Source organism: Gallinula chloropus (assembly GCF_964237585.1).
Source record: "Gallinula chloropus genome assembly, chromosome: 3".
Lineage (NCBI taxonomy): Eukaryota > Metazoa > Chordata > Aves > Gruiformes > Rallidae > Gallinula > Gallinula chloropus.
The window spans coordinates 26,856,482-26,866,019 of NC_140087.1; positions in this window are offsets into that span (position 1 = coordinate 26,856,482).

Below are 9,538 nucleotides of genomic sequence, written 5' to 3' on the forward strand. Positions count from 1 at the left end.
TGAGTGTTTGTCACCCAGGACTCAGTCTGAACGGCCCTCAGATTTCTGTGCTGATGGCAACAAACATATCAAAACATGCACTTTTTTTCTTGTGCCTTATTGTCAGCTGTCAGTAAACAGTCACTAGGCTGGTGGCGAAGGACAACCATTAGAAATTGTACCACTGAAACAACAGGAAAATGTTTCAAACATTTAAGCTTGCTGTGACCCTATGAGTTTGCAGCATCGAAGGCTATGATAGCAACCAGCTTCATGGCATTGTATTCAGTGAGGTGGAAACATAGATTTTTAAATACAACTGTATGTTTTATTGCAACCATGTATAATCTAAGGACAGATGCATTTGGTCCACAAAAGTACTGATCTGGTTTTGGTTGCTATTAATACTTTTTATACCCACCTGGAAACCTCAGAAAGCCAAAGTAAAACTCAGTTCCAGGCAGCTTCTTTTCATCCAGCTGCTCATCGAAATCAGGCAAAATTAGAAGCCAAATCTTCTGTTGAATTAAACCACAATAGCTGTGTTCTAGGGTCCCCGCCATCAGAGACGTGGGTCTCTGCAGGCCTGCACAGGAGAGGGGAGCCGTGTGCTAAGGACAGGCTCAGGTCTCCCCGTGGGGCCAGGAAGCACCCTCTGTGAGGAAATCTGGCATACAAGGGAGGGTTATCTAACCCGAGAGCTTGGAAACAACCGCTGGTTTTCCAGCACTATAGAAATAGGGTCACCCATTACCCTGCTACGAGTGTTGTGCTTGGAAGGATGCACTGTCTGAAACAAAATCTTGGACAAAGAGGCAGACAAAATCTGTGACTAAAAGAGCTTACAAGTTAAGGCGCAGACCATACGATGATTTTGAATATGTTTAGTCAACGGGGCCTCTCTGGGTGTGTAAAGTTAAGTGCATACCTCCAGCTTTGTAGGACCAACCCCCCTCCTGGAATTTTTCTCTGTGGGAGTTTGGTACAGAGACAGTTTTTCCATCCTCTCGGTCTTTTCTTCACATGGAGCATTTGCACACAAAACCTCCCACAGCTCTTCCTGAGGTAGGAAGCCTTTGGAGGGTATGCTGGAGAGCTCAGTTTTTCCTTCACAACGAGCAAGGCAAGCACAATTAATGCACAGAAAGCAGTGCCTTTCCCCCCAGGAGCTGGAAGCTCCATTCTGGCACTCCCAGCTCTTCTTAGCAAGCACCAAGCATTAGTCATGAACATGAACTCCCCAACCCCCAGCCCAACTGGGGTGCATTTAATGCTGCATAGCACAGCCCTTATTCATGTTAATAAACACCCGCTCACTTAAGTAATCCCATTGATGTCATCAGTGTGAGCAAGAATTGCAAAATCTAGCTGCTTTTAAGTAGCATTGTGTATTATGGGGTTGGTTTTACTGCAGGTATACATTTTTATCCATTCAGCTTACACGGCCTGTCCCATCCTTCAGCTGAGCTCTGGGTTCCCCACCAAGGTGACAGATTCTCCTTCATCCCAGTGGCAGTCTCCTGAGCTTCCCATTACCTTCCCGAAGGATTTCTGTGGATACAAAGCAACAGCCTTTCTTTGCTTCTCAAAGCAGCTCTCTTCTTTGCTTCGGTCTCTGGTATCGCTTTCAACATTACTAACAGCCAACTCTCCTCTATCATTAGGATCCCAGATGCCAGCAGAAACCAGGTGCAAAAGAAGGTGCAGAAGAAGGAAATAACGTTTCCAACTCAGACATGCAATCTGAATTCCTAAAGTGCAAGGGATCGCACGTATGCTGTAATGCAAACCCTGAGAAGTAATGTTTGCCTGTAGTTTGACTTTTCACCAAGATAATGAGGGAGTAAGCATACCTCTGAGTTGTGAGTTGATCAGTTTCCTGCTCTTCAGCTGCTCCAGCCTGCTCACGTGTCTGTCAGAGTAGCTTGTAGCTGGGCAGCAGCTTAAACTCTGGTGAGGAAGAATGGAGCTGATACAACTGTGGCTGGATATTTGGGGCAGTCTGTACCCACGTACACTGATTCCAAATGCTTCTTCACTGACATAGGTGTGTGAGTTACTAAGCTTTGTGGATTAAAAAAGGTGAGATGTTTGGGATCACCTGACCACTTTGTTAATACAATAGCCTTTGTCTGAATATATAAGAAAAAAGCCTGCCAAGAAGCAGACAGTGGTACGAGCAACTATTTTTCCAGGTGGGGGACACGAACAAAGCCCTTGGACATCCTGCTAGAAGAAGGCACAGCATGAATCAGATGCCTCCCAAGTTTTCCAAGGAGCTTGCCCACCACTGAGCAGAGATCCACATCCAAGGAGATAAGGCAGGGATGAGCAATGTGATGGCCCTGGACCATGCCAACAGCCCCACACTGCAGGAGCAGTGGGATGTGGGAGGATGTGTGGAGTAGGGCACCATGTGCTCGTGGAGTGTTCATCTGGTGTTGGCCACTGGGTGAAGAAGACTAGCCTACCCTATCAACCGGTGTTTGCACCCGCACCTCTTGCGACAAGCGAAACTCATAGAAACTTGTGGGCCTCTGTGCTAAAAGCACACCTATGCTGTGGGTGCACAACACAGCAATGGGTGCACAGGCACGTAGCTCTTTCTGTGGTTGCAGAGAGCTCTTGACACACAGCACCAGCAGCTTGAAGGCGAAGAGCTGGCAGCCCTGCTAACAATGCTGAAATACCCCCCCGGTTTGCCCACACCCTCCCACAGTTCACCACTCTGGTCCTCTCCTGTTTACCTGTTGCCTTGCTACAGGACGTCGAAGGTCTTGGCAGAAGATGGCCCCTGATGGTTTCTCTTGCCATATCGGTCGTCATTTTCTTGGCACTGGGGCTGGCTTGTGTGTGTGCAGGCCACAGGCTCGGGGTGCAGGTTGAAAAGCACCCACAGGGTTTCTTCCAGAGCAAAGGCACAGTTCTACCAGCCTCTATTCACACAGACCATGAAGAATAGACTACAGGCGAATCCTTTATGTGTTAAGGAACACTCTGAAATCAGGAGCAAAACAGGCAGCACTGGGAACAATGTTTTAACAAGTCACAAGAAGGAAGTAGCTTGTGTTAGGTATGAACTAGAGATAGAAGCAGACCGCGTGGACCTTTGCCATCTTCCTGGAAAAACAACCCGTTCACTAATATGCACATGTAAATTTTTCACAGCGAGGTGGAAACATCAGAAATACCAATATCAGCATCTGCCTGAGGACAGTTGCTACCTTCTCACAGCCTTTTTTTTTTTCTTTTTTTTTCTTTTTTTTTTTTTGCATCTGGTTCCATTTATGACTCATACTTCCCAGACAAGCCATACTTTGCTGCAGAAGGCCTTTAACTTTGCTTGATTCGTATTGAGCCGTATTCCTGGCTGTCAGCCAAGTAAATGTAATAAAACCACTTTTTCCATCGAAAAATAAAAATGAAATCCCATTTGCAATGAGATTTAATTAGCAGCCAGTAAGTCATTTTGGTGTTGAAAGCATGCACACTCATGTTTTGTTATAGCCTGATTTGCACCTTCAAACTCCATTGTAGCATTTTATTCGTTATAATGCAGAAAGATTTCCTCTCTCCCCCCACCACCCCAGCCTTCGTTTCACTGCAGATCCCAGAGCATTTGAATGACGGTAAATTTTTGGCAAATGTTACGCCCTCTGAGCTCTTCTCTTTGGATGTCACATTTTGCATCACCTATTTAGAACATTGTGACATTGATGATTTTAACACCCCGAACACCAAGCTGACAATAGTAATTTCTGCTGAAATAGGCAATCTATCAAGAAACTTGTGTATAAAATCAGGAGCTGGCATCCCATTAAAGCCTGCAGAATGCAGATGACTAAATCAGCACCACAGCTGATGTTTCTGAAACTAACAGGCCAAAGTTGGAGGGGAACAGATACTCTATCCTTCCTATTTAAAACAGTCAGAAACTTTCTTCTTCACTGCCCTTTTTCGTTAAATGAAATTCTCAGGTAATGCTCTATGTGACAACACATTTTTGGCTCCTGCCTCATACTCCCCCAGGGAGGGGTAATGTCTGACACCGTTGGCATTGTTTTCAATACCATAATTTTAAGAAAAACAGCAAACCGAACCGTTGGAGGGTTTAGCTTGTCCCCTTTCCTGGAAAATCAGACTTCAGGAGCCAGGAAACTTTGCGAGCTCCAGGATACAGAATTTCCAAGTACTTTTTTGGGAGCCTGGGGAGCACTGACCAGCCAGAGCAGCTGTGAGCAGTGCATCCCCCAGGAATGGCCACCCTGGAGCCCCCCCCCCCCAAGCAGCCCCCCTGCCCTGGCTTGCCGCACTGAGCCCCCCAGCCAGCGCTGCCCCATGAGTGACTTGCTTTCCCAGCACTGGCCGAGGCAACGCACAGCTGTGCAGTAGCAGCTCGGGAGCAAGCCTGGCCAAAGTTTAGGCTGCTTATAGTGGCATTAACTCTCACTTGGATTTCTGCATGGAAATCCAGTGGGTTAGCACAGGGCAGTGCTTGAGACAGCGGCTGATCCTTTGCTCTCACAGCCTGGCTGGGATCCAGCTCTGCAGAGAGCCGGCAAAAATGTTTCACGGGATCCCGCAGAGTGAGGGCAACACCACAGGGGTGTTATTCCTGTCAGCTTCTTCCCGCTGCCTCTATTAATTGATGGAGCCGGCAGCAGGGCTCTACTTCCAGTATCACCCAGCCCCCTTCAGCCCCCATCCTGAAAGATCAGCTGGATCTGAATCCCATCTGCTCACAGTAGGACCAAAGGAAATACAGATGGAAAAAACTATTAGACGATTTAGCTCATCTTCTGCCAGAGAAAGACTGCTCCCTGCAGCACACCGTGCCTTTGCCTTTTGTCTTCTCTTTTTTTCTTTTCATTTCAGAGTTAAAGCTCTCCTCCCCCTCTACTGAACGTCCAAAGAAAACTTCTGAAATATTTAAGATGAGTCCAAGATGTCTCTCTGTACACAAGTTACCATGTCATCAAGAAATAAAAGTGTCACAAAACTGGTCAAAGCCTCTGCTTTATCGCTTGCGTTTTTCCTGGCAGTAAAAAGGCGATTTCAGCCATGAATGTTTGCTCGTTGTTTCATTCATTTGGGGTTTTAACTTTCTTTCTTTCTGGCTAAATATGGATGTTGTGGAGAGAAGAAAGACTGTGAGAAATAACTAATGGAACTGAAGTGCCAGACATCATTAAGTTAGTCGTTAAGAAGTTTTAAGGGCCAGATTTTCTCATGTGCCCAGAATCCAGCAGTTTCTGCCCAGAACAAGTGCTCAGCACTTTTGAACACTCTGACCACTTCATCTAAGCGCCTCAGTCAGAGAGCCCAGCTCTTCAGAAAATCTGGCTTTCGAAATAGCCCCCCTTTTGAAGTAACTCATTGCAGATTATGAGCATGTATCTACATAGAAAGAATAAGCCCACGGGTGCTCCCCCAAGCCTTCATTTGCCTTGCAGACCACACAGTACCACTGTTCAGAGGGCTAGCGCTAACATGCCCGGAGGAGTCAGGGCATTTACACTGGCACTCAGGATATTGAGGGGCCAGCTCCTTTTGGAGCTGCACCCCCCGAGGTCCCTCCCGCCCTGGCAGAGCATGGATGAACCAGGCAAAGACCTTCTCTTCTTTAGGAGCAGATGGGAAGGAAAGAAGTTGAAATGGCAAAATGCCAAGTACTCTGACATCCCTGCAACTTTAGCAGCGAGATTTCTCATCACCTCATGGAAACAAGCCTTCAGAGACTGCATCTCCTGCTGTTAAAATGAATGTGGAAACTCCATTAGTTTCTATGGCATGGTGTCAGCCTCTACTTATATTCTGGCAGGGGAGAGGGAAAGGAAATGCTGTTCTCCAGTATGGAGCCGGATCTGCCTCCGCTGGCTTTCTCCACCTTGCTGGGCGTTCGTGGGGCTGTGGGCGCCGCCATGCATATTCATCCCCACTGCTCTGCTTAGCAATACCCCTGTCAGTTAAGAGATGTCACTCATCGGGAAAGAATGCTAAAAGGCAGTTTATGTGGTAATATTGTTTTTGTTTTTGATTAAGCCTGCCGCTGATCAAGCTCCCCTCGTCATGTCAGCTTCAGAATGAATATTCATGCAATGCAGAAAAGGCAAGGAAACTCACTAGAGCAGAAATTTTTACTGGTTTTCAAAAACTTGTTGTTTTCTTCTGCTGCTGCTCTCATCAGCCTGCTGCCCAGCCTGCAAGCAGTCAAGCTTGTGCAGGTTATTTCAATGCTCTAACAGACCTCAGAAGGTCTTAGGCTACCAGAGTCCATTGGCCGCTCTACGGCAGAGGTGCGCTGGCATCATGGGAGCTAGATTGATGCTGAGGAGCTTGCCTGCAACTTCAATGTGACTCAAGATGACTTCATGATGTACAGCAATGCACGATGCAATAGGAGACCGTCACTGTTTCTCAGAGCTGCAGGGAGAATGACACCAAGGCACCACGCGCAGCCAGTTGCCAGCACAGAGACACAGCAGTCCCTGAATGCCAGTTCATTCTCTATGGGGATTCCAGTGGTTCATGGCCATTGCAGTGGGCTGCTCTCAAGGATGAGTTTCATCTAGTCCTGCCTCCTTCGCTGTGGTCCAGCACAAGATTATAATGCATAAAAAGATAGTGACCTTTCTCTTTTGTTTAAATTCAATCACATCTCATAAAGCTCTGCTCATATGAACCATACGTACAGGGGACCTGTACTCACAAATTAAAGAAGCTCTTAGAAAAAAGTTTTCCTCACCAAGCACAATCATTTGGAAAAGACTTATGTACACACAACAAATCAGCTTATTATAGCTCATGTAAGCATGACACAGGGGCAAAAGCCAAGTATTTCACAGTGAAAGCTGTTTCCCACATTCCTGGTGCTCTCTGTGGTACAGAATCCAGTTGAAAGCAGGAGGATGAAAGATAGCACAAACACACATGGCAGATGTAGCATATGCAAAGCCCCCAGGAGTAATTACTGAACAATTCAAACTACCCAGCACTTTCATCTTAAATTGAGCCTACATCAGGGTCTGTGTTTAGTGTATGTAATCTGCATATATGAAAAGGGCACAGGGACATGTCACAGTAATAAACTCAATTAGTACACAGACTTAGTACACAGGCTGCTGTTTGTGGGCTTTTTCATGCAAGCAATTTAACTGAAAAAACCCTCAAATGGTGGCTAGACTAAAATATATGATGGGCTGTGCAGGTTTTGCATTGAATATCCTGGATTTACTTTAAGGACATTCTTTAGAGATTATTGATTTGGATTTTCAGGGGTGGCTAAATGACTTAAAAGGATAACTCCCATTGACTTGTTCCACTGTGCAATGGAATAAATCAATAAGGCTTGTTCTCCTTCAGCTATTCAGGGCAAAACCCAATAAAAGATTCAGGCACTGCAGCACCTAGCGCTTGGGGGTTGGTCCTCACTCCAAAGGCCAGAACTGTTACCTCCCCTCCCTCCTTTGTTGGACATGGAAGACTCAGTCACGTCAGAAAGGATCTGGATGCTCAGTAGGAAACATGTTTGAAACTGTGCTCTCCCAGCTGTCTAGATGGCAGCAGACAGGGAACTGCTTGAGCTCAGTCCCTGTCCTTCAAAGTCCCTGTCACATCATCCTACTCACTGGCCTTACAAAATGGCTTCCTCCCTACTGAGCATGGCACACCCAAAGAGCTTTTCTTCTCGAGGGCAGCAGGCTACAATCGTGCCAATGAATCCTGAATTTCTTGCTTTGCAGTGGCAGACCTTCAGCAGGAAAGAAAAGATGCTTCTACTCCTCGTGGGGTACTTAGGGCACTCTCACAGGAGACTGGAGTTGTTGATCTAGCAAGGGAGATGTTTCAACATTTTTAGATACCCAGGGAGGGGCCAAGACATTAAAGTAATCCATAAGAGGTGGTGATGGCACATGCCTTAAGTATAATTCAACATGGAGCCCCATTTCATCATATATCAGATATTTTCAAAGACCTGCTCAGTAGGGCAGACCCCTTTGGAGGATCTGGGCCGAGACACATGAAGTTTCTGGTGTCTGGCTCAGTTTGGGAGGGGAAGAGGCATTAAGCAGTTCCGAGAAGTTCAGCTCATGCCCAAAAGCAGAACTCAAGAAAACAGGCTCAGACAAGGAGGCACCCTGTAACTCTTGCTGCCACTGTGGGTAAATGGGAGCTGACTGCAGCACTCTTGGATTGCATTTTTTGTGCTTAAGTAGCTTGACTTAATTTGGGTCTGCTATAGCTAACAATGCCCTTTATTGGTGCTAATTCTTATCCACTGCTGGCAATGTGTCCTGCGGTGGGGAAGTCCACATAAAGGTTCTTAACATGCGATGGAGTTACTACCCTGAGTCAGAATCCAAAGCTTCATAAGAAGATTGTGCAGGCAGTTATATGAGACCAATATGCTCTCTGTTTTGCTGACGCAAATAAATCCTGAAATGACTCTGGTGACAGTATTCTGCGAGAAGGGAATAAAGCAAGCTTGCCAGAGCATCTGTATTTCCCTTGTGCTTTACAGAAAAGACATATGGATCTTCATAGAAAATTATAACCTCCTTGAACAATGTAATAGGTAATTATATTCCTGACTTAGAAATTCTATAGCATACTGAATACAAAAATCCTCATTTGGCTCTGCAGTTTTCTAGCGCGCCCTGTTAAATCTCTTCTTATCATCCCTTTTAGAAAAACACACAACTTTTTACATTAGAGACCTCAAGATTATTCTCCTCTGTCCCATCAGACCAATGTGCACCCACTGCACTAGGTATTTTGGAGGAAACCCCTCCCCATCACCAGCAGCCCTGGCCGGGATCCATCCGTGTAGCTGCCTTCCCACAGCACTGAGGCTGAGCCTGCAGGTCCGAGGCACGATCTGTTAGCTCGGCGGGGCAGGGCACAAACTCAGGCCCTCGCCATTCCTATCACTGACAGTTTGGAGCCTGCTGCACAGGGGAGCGGACACAGCACTCATGAAATGATCTGCCCCCGGTCCTGGTTGCTGTACCCACTGTGTTGGTTCCAAAAACTACTCATGCCTGGGAAAATTTTGTTGGCTTCCTCCCCAGCACCTCTTCCAAAGCGAGAGAAGTGGTGACCATCAATGCCTAGGCCTTGCATGAGGATGTGTTTATTTCAAAGCACTGTATAAACAATAGCTCATTAAGAAAATGCAATTAAGATTATAAATACCTGAAACCTCTTCAGGATTGCTCCATTGTAACCCAAAAATATCACATGCAATTTCACTGATACTTGCTCGATGATTGTAAAAAAACCCTGCCCCAAGGCTGAAAAGATGGATGGTAAATTGCATTTGCAAATTAATTAAAGTAATCAAACAAGCCAGAGATAACTCCCACAGTAAGGGGAGGGTGGCTTATGAAGGCGATTTTAACAGAGCATCAGGGGTTGCCCGGTTTCCTTTTAATAAAATACCTGTGATTACCTGATTAGCTGATCACCGTGCAGAGCATTTTGTTCTCAATACGGCCACGCAGCCCAGGAGGAGAGGAGTGAGGCTTCCATCAGATCAGGCTTGTTTAGCTAAAAATGT